At 42.9% G+C, this 14424-nt stretch overlaps 1 pseudogene; it reads right to left on the reverse strand.

Annotated features, from left to right (window-relative positions):
* Positions 1 to 4513: 4513 nt before the first annotated feature.
* LOC132671761 (glyceraldehyde-3-phosphate dehydrogenase pseudogene) lies at positions 4514 to 5894 on the reverse strand (annotated as a pseudogene).
* Between the last annotated feature and the right edge of the window lie 8530 nt (positions 5895 to 14424).

Below are 14424 nucleotides of genomic sequence, written 5' to 3' on the forward strand. Positions count from 1 at the left end.
CAAGTGCCCATCCATAGATGAATGAGTTAAGATGTGGTATATACATACAATGAAATGTTACTCAGCCATAAAAAAATAATGCAATCTTGCCATTTGGAACAACATGGATGGAGCCAGAGAGTGTAATGCTAAGTGAAATCAGTCAGTCAGAGAAAGACAAATACCATATGATTTCACTCACATACGGAATTTAAGAAAGAAAAACAAATGAACAAAGAAAAAAGGAAACAAACAAAAAAAAACAGATTTTTAAGTATGGAGAACAAATTGATGGTTACCAGAGGGGAGGCTGGTGAGGCGATGGGTGAAATGGTGAAATAGATAAAGGGAATTAAGAGTATACTTACGCTGAGCACGAGTAATGTATAGAATTGTTGAATCACTATATTGGACACCTGGACCTAATATAACACCGTGTGTTAACTATAGTGGAGTTAACATTTTTTTTTAAAAAGGGCAAAGATTTGAACTGACAATTCACCAAAGAAGCTACATGGACGGCAAATAAGTACATGAAAAAATGCTCAAAGTCATTAGTCGCTAGGAAACTGCAAATCCAAATCATAATGGTGGGGGCATCTGGACATCATAACGGTAGGGGCTCAGTCAGTTGAGCGTCCGACTTCGGCTCAGGTCTTGATCTTGAGGTTCATGAGTTCGAGGTTCTGCTGTCGGCCTGTCAGCGCAGAGCCCGCTTTGGATCCTCTGTCCCTCTCTCTCTGTACCTCCCCCACTCATGCTCTCCCACACAAAAAATAATAAATACTAAAAAAATCATAATAGTATACCACTTCATAACCAAGAAAGTGGCTATAATAAAAAAATACAGACAACAACAAGTGTTGATGAGGATGTGGAAACACTGGAACTCCAATACACCACTGATGGGAACATAAAATGGCCCAGTTGGTGTGGAAAACAGGTTGGCCGTTCCTCAAAAACTTAAACATAAATCACCACACGATCCTGCAAATCTACTCTTAGGTATACACCCAAGAGAACTGAAAACACGTTCACACAAAGACTTACTTGCACTTGAATATTCATAGCAGCATTATTCATACTAGCCAGTATGCAGAAATAACCTAAATACGTGAGTGATGAATGGATGAACAAAATGTATTTCCACCCAAGGGGATACCACGCGGCCGTGACAAGGAATGAACTATGATGCACACTACAACATGCGTAAGCCCTGAAAGCATTATGCTAGGTGAATGAAGCCAGACACGAAAGGCCACGTACTGCATGATATGATCCCATTTACATGATTGTCCAGCAGAGGCAAATCCATAGAGACAAAAAGTCGATTAGTTATTGTCAGAGGATGGGTGTAGAGGGGATTAGTAGTGACAGGGCTTCTGCTGTGGGTTATCTTAATCAACTGCAGCTGTCATAGCAAAATACTGTAGATTGGGTGGCCTAAACAACAGAAATTTCTTTTTTCATGCATCTAGAGACTGGGAAGTCTAAGATCAAGGTGCTGGCAAAGTAGGTTTTATTCTGCGACTCCTGGTGTGTGCATATGGAGAGAGAATCCTCTCCACCTCTTCTTTCTTTTTTTTTTTTTTAATTTTGTTTTTAACCTTTATTTACTTTTTTGGCACAGACAACGGACGGGAGAGGGTCAGAGAGCGGCAGGCACAGAATCCGTAACAGGCTCCCAGCGATGGGCACGGAGCCTGATGTGGGGCTCGAACTCACAGACCGCGAGATTTCGACCTGAGATGCAGTCAGACGCGCAACCAACTGAGCCACCCAGGCGCCCCTCTACCTCTTCTTATAAGTGCACGAATCCCATCAGGGGGACCCCACCCTCATAACCTCATCTGTCTCTAATTACTTCCCAAAGATCCCAATCTCCAAATACCTTCAACTTGAGGAAGAGGACTTCAACATGAACTTGTGGGTCAATTCAGTCCAAGCAGGGACTAATGGAAATGTTCTAGAATAAGATAGTGGTGGTGGTTGCACAACTTTGTGAATATACTAAAAACTATTGAATTTTATGCTGAAACACACACATACACACACACACTAAGATATCACCATCTACCTGTTAGAGTGGCTAAAGTTAAAAAAATAAAGAAATAAAACAAAATACATATGACAATACAGAGGGCTGTTAAGAATGTGGAGGAACCAAAATTGTCACATATTGCTCAGGAGGGTGTAGAATAGTTCAGCCACTCTGGAGAACAGTTCGAAGGTTTCCTACAAACTTAAACACACACATACCACAGAACCCAGAAATCTCACCCCATGTTATTTGCCCAAGTGAAATAAAAGCCTGTATTTACAGAATAACTGAAAACCACTTCACAAATGTTGACAGTAGCATTGTTTGTCATCACCAAAACCTGGAAACAGTCCAAAAAATTGTAGCACATCTATAAAATGGGTCGCTAGTTAGTCATTAGGAAAATGGCACTGTTACCACAACACAAATAACTCTCAAATGCATTATGCTCAATGAAAGAAGCCAGATTCAGAAACTTACAGGGGGCGCCTGGTGGCTCAGTCGTTAAGCATCCAGCTTTGGCTCAGGTCATGATCTCGCAGTCCGTGGGTTCGAACCCCACGTCGGGTTCTAGGGCTCTACGCTGACAGCTCAGAACCTGGAGCCTGCTTCGGATTCTGTGACCCCCCTCTCTCTGCCCCTCCCCCCGCCCCTCGTGCTCTGTCTCGCTCCATCTCTCAAAAATAAATAAGTGTTAAAAAAAAAAAAATTGAAAAAACCTTACACATGGTAGGTACGATTCCATTTACGTAACATCCCGGAAAGGCAAAAGGGTAGGGACAAGAACCAATCAGTGGTTGCAGACAGACACCGTACCTTCGGTTCCTGCTGCCCAATTAGCTTTCTCTTTATTGGTGTGCCCTCCACTCCCTACCTCCACCTGCAGTAGCTCTCCCTCCCATGAGCGCCCTTAGGCTTAAGCTTCTCCGTTCTACTAAATCAGTTATATTACTCCTCCCCCGGCTTTCGTTTTCCAGAATTGTGTTGACGTTTCTTTCTTTTTTTTTTTTTTTTATATAATTTTTTAAAGTTTATTTATTTATTTTGAGGAAGAGAGAGAGAGAGAGAGAGTGCACGCACAAGCAGGGGAGGGGCAGAGAGGAGAAACAGAATCCCAGGCAGGCTCCAGGCCATCAGTGGAGAGGCTGCTGTGGAGCTTGAACTCAGAAACCGTGAGATCATGACCTGAGCTGAGATCAAGAGTCAGAGGCTAAACCGACTGAGCCACCCAGGAGCCCCTGTGTTGACATTTCTTAACTCTTATCATCTCCTCCCCCCTCTTTAGCCCTATAGGTTTATGGTCTTTTTATTTCTTTACTGTTATTACAGTGGGGATTTGGAAGGGAAACGGATAAATGCACAATCTGTCACATTAACTGACACAGCTGTTCTTTAATCAAGTCTACAACATAAATATAGTTGAGGAAATGGATACTATTTTCTCATGAATATATCTAAAGTTTATCACTAGCCAACCTGAGAAAATATAGATGTTTAGCAGATAGGATCCCAGTAAGGATGTCCATGCAAGCCATTTGATTTTTGACTCCCAGAGGGGACACCCTAAAAAGAGTTGCCTCGCGGTTTCCGGTCTGTCAGCCAGAATTTCCAACAGCTGCCTAGGCTATGGGCCAGAGTTCATGAGAGTCTGGCAAACCAACAGTTTTATACGGGCCTGTGGGAGCTGGGGCAGCCCCCTAGCAGTGGTAAGCTGGTGACTCAGCAAAGGAGTTGTAGGTCTGCGTGTATCTATCAGTAGAGTCCCAGGAATCACACTTAAAATCAAGACCCAGAAATGCCTTTTCATTACTTACGTCATAATCATCCCCTCACATAAACGCGTAAAACTTGTGTTGAAATAGCACTGACTCCCAAAGGAAACATTCCTGTTCTCTCTCATTTCTATGGCACTGTGATCTTCGGTCTCAAGCAGTCTTTGAAAAAGGCAGTAATATTTGGGATGAGCACTGGGTGAAATATGGAAACCAATTTGACAATAAATTTCATATATTGAAAAAAAAAAAAAGAAAAAAAAAGAAAGAGGCAGTAATACTCAAATCTTCCACATCAAGATCACATCAAGTTCCACAAAAACGCCAGAGTCTCAGGAAGCAGTTGGGCTGTTGTTTCCCCCTTCTTTAGATGCCCCACAGAAAAACTGAAGCACACTGGGTGGTGGCTTGTAAACCTTTGGATCCCCCAGATGTCAATTGCAGGTTGTAACATGCTCTACTCGCATCTTCCTCTGTCACTGTTCATCTTTGCCAGCTGACCCTGAAAATTGAGCTTTTACTCTGTAATACTATAAAACTGTGATCTTGTATCTCACTCCAGCACACCACCAATACACAGAAAGAGAGACAGACATACAGACAGAATTGGGTGCCTTTGTGTTTCTGTGGAAACTCCGGGCCATGTAAACCAGGGCTTTCTTTCTTAGTGTCCTTATTGATGGTACGTGACAGGTAGGGCTCCCTAAATGCCTCCCCTTCTTCAGGGGGTTTGGAATGGAAACTGTGTTGAGGACAAGCGATTTTTCAGTATGTCGAGGGACCCCTGTAGGGCAAGGACACCCCAGCAGCTGAGGGCTTCTGTCTTGCTCACATGCCTCTCCCTGGGGCTGGTGTTCCCAGGGTTCTTATTCCTTGGAGTCCATGTGTCCATCGCCCTATTGCTAGAGACAGATTCATTTTCATCAAAGGAAATAAGCTTGACAAAATGGTCATTGAAGGCAATGTCAGCCCCAGCGCCAAAAGTGGAAGAGTGGGAAGGACGCCTGGGTGGCTCAGTCAGTTAAGCATCCCACTTTGGCTCAGGTCTTGATCTCGCCGTCTGTGAGTTTGAGCCCGGCGTTGGGCTCTGTGCTGACAGCTCAGAGCCTGGAGCCTGCTTCGGATTCTGTGTCTCCCTCTCTTTCTGCCCCTCCTCCACTCATGCTCTGTCTCTCTCTCTCAAAAATAAATACACATTAAAAATTTTTGAAAACCACATTAAATAAAGGTGGAAGAGTGGGTGTCACCGTTAAAGCTGCAGGAAACTGGTCCTTAGTGTAGCCCAGGATGCACTTGAGAGGGCCCTCTGATGCCTGCTTCACCATCTTTTTGATGTTGTCCTATTTGGCAGCTTTCTTCAAATGGTAGGTCAAGTCCATGACCAACACATTATGGGTGGGGATATGGAAAGTCATGCCAGTGAATTTCCCGTTCAGCTCAGGGATGATCTTGCTCACAGTCTTGGCAATACCAGTAGAAGCAGGGATGATGTTCTGGCTGGCTTCTTAGCCATCATGACATAGCTTCTCAGAGAGGCCATTTATGGTTTTCTGGGTGGCTGTAGCGACGTGTACTGTGGTCATGATTCCCTCCGCGATGCCAAAGTTGTTACGGACGACCTTGGCCAGGGGCTCAAGCGGTTAGTGGTGCAAGAGGCGTTGCTGACTATCTTGAGAAAGTTGTCATACCTCTTTCTCTTGGTTCAAGTCCATCACAAATATGGGGGCATCAGCAGAAGAGGCAGAGATGATGACCCTTTTGACTCCACCCTCCAAATGAGCCCCAGCCTTCTCCAGAGTAGTGAAGATACCAGTGGGTTGCACAATAAATTCAGCACCAACCTCACTCCGTTGGATGTTAGTGAGATCTTACTCCAGGGAGACTGAGATAGGCTTTCCATTAATGACAAGTTTCTCATTCTCAGTCCGGACTGTGCCATTGAACTTTCCATGGGTGGAATCATACTGGACCAAGTAGACCATGTAGTTGAGGTCAACGAAGCTGTTATTGGTAGAGACAATATTTACTTTGCCAGAGTTAATAGCAGTCTTGGTGACCAGACACCCAACAGAGTCAAAGTCATTTACTTGGGCCTTCACCATCATGTCTCAGGGACACAGCTGTTGTCAAACAGGGAGGGGCAGAGAGCCAAAAGGAGCCAGGACTTTCTTGAACAGAAGTTAAAGGAAATCTTGTAAAGCAAGGAGGCAGATGGTTGGTTGCTACTCTTAGGCACTACTGTCTTATTCTTGCTAATGAAACGCTGATTTTGTGAAGTATGGTCTGGCAACAGACTCAGAAATGAGGAAGGTGTCACCCAGCACCACTGCCAGAGTCTCAGACAAAAAATATAAACACACCCAGTTAAAACTGAATTTCAGACAAACAAGGAATTTGCAGCCCTATTCACCACCTCCCTCTGAGGATGAACTGTGATTGGTTAAGACAAACATGGTAATTCCTTCTCCCCTTGCTAGGGATTGGTTTGGAGGTGGGCATATAGCACACTTCCGACCGATTGCATCTGGGGAAGAAATCTTCTGGGGGCTTCTGGGAAAGATTTTCCTCCCTGATTAAAAACAGGAGAGCTGGGGGTGCCTGGGTGGCTCGGTCAGTTAAGCGCTTGACTTCAGCTTCAGGTCATGATCTCACGCTCTGTGAGTTCGAGCCCCACATCGGGCTCTGTGCTGACAGCTTGGAGCCTGGAGCCTGCTTCAGATTCTGTGTCTCCTTCCCCTCGGCTCCTCCCCTGCTCATGTTCTGTCTCTCTCTGTCTCAAAAATAAATAAAAACATTAAAAAAAATTTTTTTTTTTTTTTAAACAGGAGAGCCAGCCTGTGAGCAAGGGAGAGAAAGCACGAGAGCAAGCAATGCGGAAAGTTCTTCATGCTTCGTGCCTTCAGTAAGCTCATGTGAGGATATGGTGCTGGGACCAGCAACAGTCACTTTGTCACCATGAAGAAAAAGTCATGAGGAAATCAGAGAGACCGAGCCAGAACTCTGCCATTGTTGAACTTCTGAATGAGGCAGCTCTGGAATTCTCTTTGCCAGACTTCTTGTTTTGTGAAAAAATGAATGTCCTCGCTGTTTACGCCTCTTTTAGTTGGGCACTCTGTTTATGCTGCTGGAAGCCTCCCAAACGATTCACCCGAAGGTATTTTGAGTCTCGCTCGGTGTTAAAATGGCTGTGGTTCACAGGCCCAATCTCCTGTCCAGATCAGCAAAACTATCTTGTTATACCATCTCCTGGCCTAGAATTATCGCATGGATCTTTCTCAACTTCTCACAAAAGAATCACCGAAACCCTCCCACGGACTTTGGAGGTGGGCAGGGGACTGCTTCTTGCTTCTTAGGATGGAATAACTATGAACAGTTCTCTGTGTCCTCAATGTCACTGACAGCTTCAGAGATCTGAACTGGCTGCATGGGGAGTGCTAGCCAGGAAGGCCAATTTTATGGGAAAGATGGACGCTGTTTCCCAACTGTGGGTATAAGATAAGTAACGTTTAGCCCAGAAGAAGTTGAGGCTCAGCATCAGTGGCGTTTGTGCTACTACTTTCTTTTTTTTTTAAGTTTGTTTGTTTGTTTGTTTGTTTTGAGACAGGCACATGGGGCGCATGCCTGGCGAAAGCAAGTGGGGGAGGGGCAGAGAGCGAGGGAGAGAGAGAGAATTCCAAGTAGGCTCCGCCCCGTCAGCACAGAGCCCTACGATCTCACAAACTGTGAGATCATGATCTGAGCTGAAATCAACAGCTGGACGCTTAACCAACTGAGCCACCCAGGCACCCCACTTTTAATAATACCCACTATTGGTTGGTTCTGCTTCCAAACATTCTAAAATTAATACAGTTTATCAAATGTTTGATGGCCACAGTTTGTATATGTGGCAAACATTTTTACTTTTTAGAATTTTGAGGTGTGCCTGTGTGGCTCAGTCGGTTAAGTGTCCAGCTCTTGACTTCTGTCAGGTCATGATCTCATGGTTTGTGGGTTCAAGCCCCACATTGGGCTCTGTGCTGACAGCAAGGCCTGCTTGAGATTCTCTGTCCCCCTCTCTCTCTTCCCCTCCCCCACTCATGTGCACACACGCTGTCTTACTCTCCCTCTCTTTCAAAAATAAACATTAAAAAAAAGTTTTCGAATAGATTATAGATGCATGTGGCATATGTAGAACTCAGACCAATAAGGTCCCCATCCACCCTCGTCTCCTTTTTCCCTTCTCTAGAAGCAACCATTGTTACCAGTTTCTTGTGTACCTTTCCAGACTTTTGTATACATGGACGAATATATAAATATGTACAGCTCTTTTAAAGTACAAATGATAGAACATAATGCACATTAATTATATCTTGAAGGTTCCCCAACATAATTAGTCTTTACACTACCTTACTTTGTTCAAGAACTGCATAGTATTCTAATGTATGCATGTGCCATAATGTATTAGGTATCTCCAACTGACAGACACTTTAGTGGACATTTGTCATGTTTTCTGGTTTGCCAACTCCTTTGGAATACTTTTCTTATTTATTTATTTATTTATTTATTTATTTGAGAGAGAGAGACAGAGTATGAACCGGGAGGGGTAGAAAGAGAGGGAGACACAGAATCCAAGGCAGACTCCAGGCTCTGTGCTGTCACCACAGAGCTTGACGTGGGGCTCGAACTTGTGAACCATGAGATCGTGACCTGAGCCGAAGTCGGATGCTCAACCAACTGAGCCATCCAGGCGCCCCTGGAATACTTTTCATGTTTGTGGAAGTACACATTCTGCAGTCTCTGAAACTCCACCAACCAGTTGCACCCAGGCCAATCTCCAAATCAGAAGTGGACCCCAGGAGGAAACGGGCTTTGTGCAGGACACCTATTATGCTGGCAAGGGTGCGTCACAGCCTTATGGCCTTGGGGGCAGCATGGGTTACAAAATGAGTTCCTGATGCAAAAGAGACATTAGTGGTGTGGGTCTGAGCGACAGGTGCAATTGCAGTCAAGTTCTTGGGGGCATTGCAAATACAGCATCTAGTTTTTGGTGGCAGCAGAATGTTCTGGGCCTTTTGTTCACCAGGCTATTTATATATGTGGTTTGTGGCTTTAATTCTAGAAGATTGTCATCAAGCCTCTTCTCTAGCCCTCTCAACGGTTTTCTTTATAACAAATGACTTTCTACTCATCAGCCAGAGTCACTTCTGCTTCTCACTTCTAATTTGTCGTTTTTATCGTCTAATTTGTTATTTATATTATTTGTCCATATACATCTTTGTACCTGTGTGCAAGTAAACCTGTGGCATAAAGTCCTAAAAATGGAAATGCTCTGGAAAAGCATATTTGCAAAAGATATGTCTGATAAAGGAATATTATCCAAAGCATACAAAGAACTCTCTTTTTTTAATGTTTGTTTATTTATTTTTTAGAGAGAGAGAGAGAGAGAGAGAGAGAGAGAGAGAGACATAGAGCATGAGTGGGGGAGGGGCAGAGAGAGAGGGAGACACAGAATCCGAAGCGGGCTCCAGGCTCTGAGCTGCCAGCACAGAGCCCAGTGCCGGGCTCAAACTCACGAACTGTGAGATCATGACCTGAGCAGAAGTCAGAGGCTTAATCGACTGAGCCACCCAGGTGCCCCGGAAATGCAAATTAAAACGAGATAACACCACACACCTATTAGAGTGACCAAAGTCCAAAAAACTGGCAATACAAAAGCTGAAGAGGATGTAGAGAGTAACAGTAACTCTCACGCCTGGCTGGTCAGGTTGCAAAATGGGACAGCCACCTTGGAAGAGAGTTCGGCAGTTTCTTACACAACTAAACATACAGTCTAGCAAACATGCTCCTTGGTATTTAACCAAATGGGCTGAAAACTTAGGTTCACTCAAAAACCTGTGCACGGATGTTTATAGCAGCTCTAATCATAATTGCCAAAATTGGAAGCACCAAGCTATCCTTCAGTAGGAGAATATATAAGCAAACTATGGCCCATCCATACAATGTAGTATCACTTGGCGATACAAAGAAATGAACTACCAAGCAGCAAAAAAGACATAGAGGACTTTTTTTTTTTTAGATTTTTAAAAATTTTTTAAAAAGTTTATTTATACATATATTTTTGAGAGAGAGAGAGTACAAATGGAGAGAGAGAGAGACAGAGAGAGGGAGAGAGAGAGAGAGAGAGAGAATCCCAAGCAGGGAGCCCTATGTAGGGCTTGAATGCACAAACTGTGAGATCATGACCTGAGCCGAAACTAAGAGTCCAGCATTTAACCGACTGGGCCACCCCAGGTGTCTCCCCCTCCCTTTTTTAAAGTAATCTCTACACCCAACATGGGGCTCCAACCTACAACCCCGAGATCAAGAGTCACATACTCCACCCACAAGCCAGCCAGGCCCCCTGACGTGGCGGAACTTTAGAAAGTGTGTTGCTAAGTGAAAGAGGCCAATCTGAAAGGGCAATGTACTATAGGATTCCAACTGTATGACATTCCAGAAATGACAAAACTATGGAAGACAGTAGTAAGATCAGTGGTTGCCAGTTGTTCTGAGGGAGAGAGGGATGACAAGGTGGAACACAGGGGATCTTTAGGGCAGTAAAACGATCCTGTATTATACAGTAATGGTAGACACATGTCATTATACATTTGTCAAAACCCAGAGAATGTACAACACGAAGAGTTAACCCTAATATAAACTATGGACTTAATTAATAATAACGTATCAATATTGTTCATCAATTACATGTATTACACATTGTATTACACACTAATACAAGATGTAAACAATGGAGGAAATTGTGTGCTCAGGGAGAAGGGATATGTGGGAAATTTCTGTACTTTTCAATTTAGATTTGTAAATCTAACGCTGCTCTTCAAAATACCAAAAAAAAAAAAAAAATGGGGTGCCTGGGTAGTTCAGTTGGTTGAGCATCTGACTCTTGATTTCAGCTCAGGTCATGATCTCGTGGTTCGGTTCAAGAGATAGAGCCCTGAATTGTGTTCTGCGCTGACAGTGTGGAGGCTGCTTGGGATTCTCTCTCTCTCTCTCTCTGCCCTTCCCCCAGCTTGCACACATGCTCTGTCTCCCTGTCTCAAAATAAATAAATAAGCATTTTTTAAATACAAAAAAAAAAAAGAACCCCAAAAAACCCCCAATGAAAACTTTCTTACACCCACTAGGGTAAAAAAGATGGGCAATAAAACTTGGTTAGGATGTGGAGAAATAGGAGCTCTCATACATTGCTGGTGGGAATGTTCAATTTGCAGCCAGTTTGAAAAACAGTTTGGTAATCCCTTAAAAGTCTAAACATAGAGTTACCGTACGATCCAGCATTTCTACTTCTAGGTATATAACCAAGAGAAATGGAACCATATATCCACATAAAAACTATCCAAAGACAGGGGCGCCTGGGTGGCTCAGTCAGTTAAGCGTCCGACTTCAGCTCAGGTCACCATCTCTCGGACTCGGTCCGTGAGTTCGGGCCCCGCGTTGGGCTCTGGGCTGATGGCTCAGAGCCTGGAGCCTGCTTCCGATTCTGTGTCTCCCTCTCTCTCTGCCCCTCCCCTGTTCATGCTCTGTCTCTCTCTGTCTCAAAAATAAATAAACGTTAAAAATCAAAAAAAAAAAAAAAAAAAAAACTATCCAAAGACAGAGAGGAGCCCACTCTAAGCACCATCTGTGCTTTGGATTTTGAGGCTCCCTTGCAGAAAATTCATACAGAGCATGGCTTCTTGGGATTGCCTGTCAGAGTCAAATGATAAATATCCACGAAGGAGATTGCATGGAAAGTCACTCACATCCAGTACTTACAGCACCCAAGAAAAGCTGTTTCTATGCTGTTGCCATCCAGGACAATCAATCTATAAATGTAATGCAATCCCAACCAAATTTTAAGAGAATTTTAAAATTGGAATTCAAGAATTCTGATTCTTTTCTGGAAGAGAAAATGTTCGATAACAGCCCTCAAAATCTGAACAAGATTATTAAGTGGGAATTCACTCTATATAGATGAAAATATAAACGTAAAACTATATAAAGCTATATGAATATAACCCAAGCAGATTTAATAACATACAATAAAGGGATAATTATAAATCAGTGGGATAGAATAAAGTGCAAACAGATCCATATATCTGCACAAATGAAGCTTACATAGAGGCAACATGTAAAATCAATGAAGAAAGGGTGGCATTTTCAATAAATCATGTGAGATAATTGGCTATCTACTGAGGAAAAATAACATTAGATTGACCCTCCTCCCCCATCACATCAAACACAGCTGGTACAAATAATTAAATATTTAGAGGGCCAAAAGTTAAAATACTTTAAAGGTTTTAAAACTATAGTTTAAATAATATTGGGGTGGAAAATGTCTGCCTAAACAAGATACAAAATCCAAAAGCCATAAAAAACTGAGAGATTTGTAGGTGTGCCTGGCTAGCTCAGTCAGTACAGCATGTGACTCTTGATGTCAGGGTTGTGAGTTTGAGCCGCCTGTTGGGTGTGGAGCCTATTTAAAAAAAAAAAAAGAAAAAAAAAAGCAGAGAGATTTGTTCTCAAAATTTAAAACTTCCGTTAAAAGAAATACTATAACAAAAGTTATAAGAAAAGGAAAAGTGGGGGGAGGGATTGTTGCATGGAATTAGTACCCAGAATATATACAGAATTCTGACAATTATTTAAATCAACAAAGGAAATGACCAGGAAACTCACAGAAAAATCCAAACCAAAAAAGAAGGAGGTAGAGAAGGAAAAAAAAAGAAGGAGGAGAAGAGGAGGAGGGGGAGGGGGAAGGGAGGGGGCGGAGAAGGAGGAGGGAGAGAAGAAAAGAAAAGGTGCTCAAATTCAATAGTAATCAAGCAAAGTAAATAAAATGAGGTGGGGTGTTTTTTTCCCCCATCAGCTTGTTCAACACTTAACCAACTGAGCCACTCAGGTGCCCCAGATTGTTCAACACTTAAAAGATTGCTTGTCTAATTGCTCTGTAATGCTTTAGCTGCAATATGATTCTAAAATGGTTTATAATTGCCAGTATGATTTTATTTTTAATACAGGTTTATTTAGAAGTGTTATTTAAACTTCCAGATGTATAGGGATTTAAAAAATATTTTAGTATTGAGAATCCATGAATTGTTCAAAATGAAAATGTATAAAAAGTGTAGAGAGATGAGACACAAGCTGCCCGCCGCCAACCTGTCTCCTTGTCATCTCATCCCCTCTCAACAGACAGGGAGACTCCCCTCTTCATTGGTGTAAGCTTCTTTTGTGCCCCTTCCAGAGGAAGTTTGTGCATATACAAACAAGTATGAATGTATTCTTTTCCACATCATTTTACTACAGTGACCTATATTATTCTGCACCTTGCTTTTCTTCTTAATATGTGAGAAGGGAGAGCTATGTCAATGACCATCATATGATATTTAAAATTTTTTACTGAAAAATATACATAGAACATATAAGACATACTTTAATGGATGTTTAAAGTGATCCTTTGTGGGTGCCTGGGTAGCTCAGCGGTTTAATATCTGACTTGGGCTCAGGTCATGATTTCATGGTTCGTGAGTTCAAGTCCCGTGTCGGGTGAGCTCAAGCCCCGCTTTGGGTGAGCCCTCCTTCTCTCTCTCTTTCTCTCTTTCTGCCCTTCGCTCGCTTGCACCCTCTCTTTCTCTCAAAAAATAAAATAAATAAAAATAAAGTGATCCTTTGTGGGGCACCTGGGTGGCTCAGTTGTGCGACCGACTTTGGCTCTGGTCATGATCTCCCAGTTCATGAGTGCCAGCTCCAAATCAGGCTCGCTACTCTCAGGATGGAGCCTGCTTCGGATCCTCTGTCCCCCTCTCTCTGTGTCCCTCCCCCACTCTCTCTCTCTCTCTCTCTCTTAAAAATAAATAAAACATTAAAAAAAATAATGGAAGGGTGCCTGGGTGGCTCAGTCAGTTAAGCGCCCAACTCTTGGTTTGGGCTCAGGTCATGATCTCGCAGCTCACGGGTTCAAGTCCCACATCAGGCTCTGCACTGGCAGTGTGGAACCTGCTTGGAATTCTCTTTCCCTTGCCCTCTGCCCCTCCCCCACTTCCACTGTCTCTGTCTCTCAAAATAAATATACTTAATGAAAATAAATAAGTCATGTGACCCTTTATGATATTCCCACTCAGTGTAGCACTAGCATATTGCAGGTGGCTGCAAGCCCCTTCCTGATCACATCATCTGCTCTCTTCCCTTGAGGTAATCTCTCTTCCTGGCTGTAGGGTTAATCATTTCTTTGCTTTAAAAAAAAAAATGGTTTTACCACCTTTGTATGGGTTCATAAACAATAAAGCATATTTTTTTTCTGTTTTGAACTTTAACAAATGGAATTACGGTGTTTTCTTCCATGACCTGCTTTCTTTTGATCAACATTTTACTTGTTGATGTGTATGGTTGTGGTTAATTTTTTGTCATTGCTGCACAGCATTCCTGTAAGAACATAACACTAGTTTTTATGGACTTCGGGGTTGTCTCCAGTTTGAGGCCACTATGTTGCTAAGAAAGTTCTTGTACATCTCCTGGTTTAGGGCAACAATTCCCCAAGTGTGGTCCATGAACCCCTAGGAGTCTCTGGAATGTTATCAGGGAGTCATTAAAGTTACAACTATTTTCTTTTATGCTAAC

This window comes from Panthera onca, chromosome A3 (genome assembly GCF_046562875.1).
Source record: "Panthera onca isolate mPanOnc1 chromosome A3, mPanOnc1 haplotype 2, whole genome shotgun sequence".
In the NCBI taxonomy this organism is placed as follows: Eukaryota; Metazoa; Chordata; class Mammalia; order Carnivora; family Felidae; genus Panthera; species Panthera onca.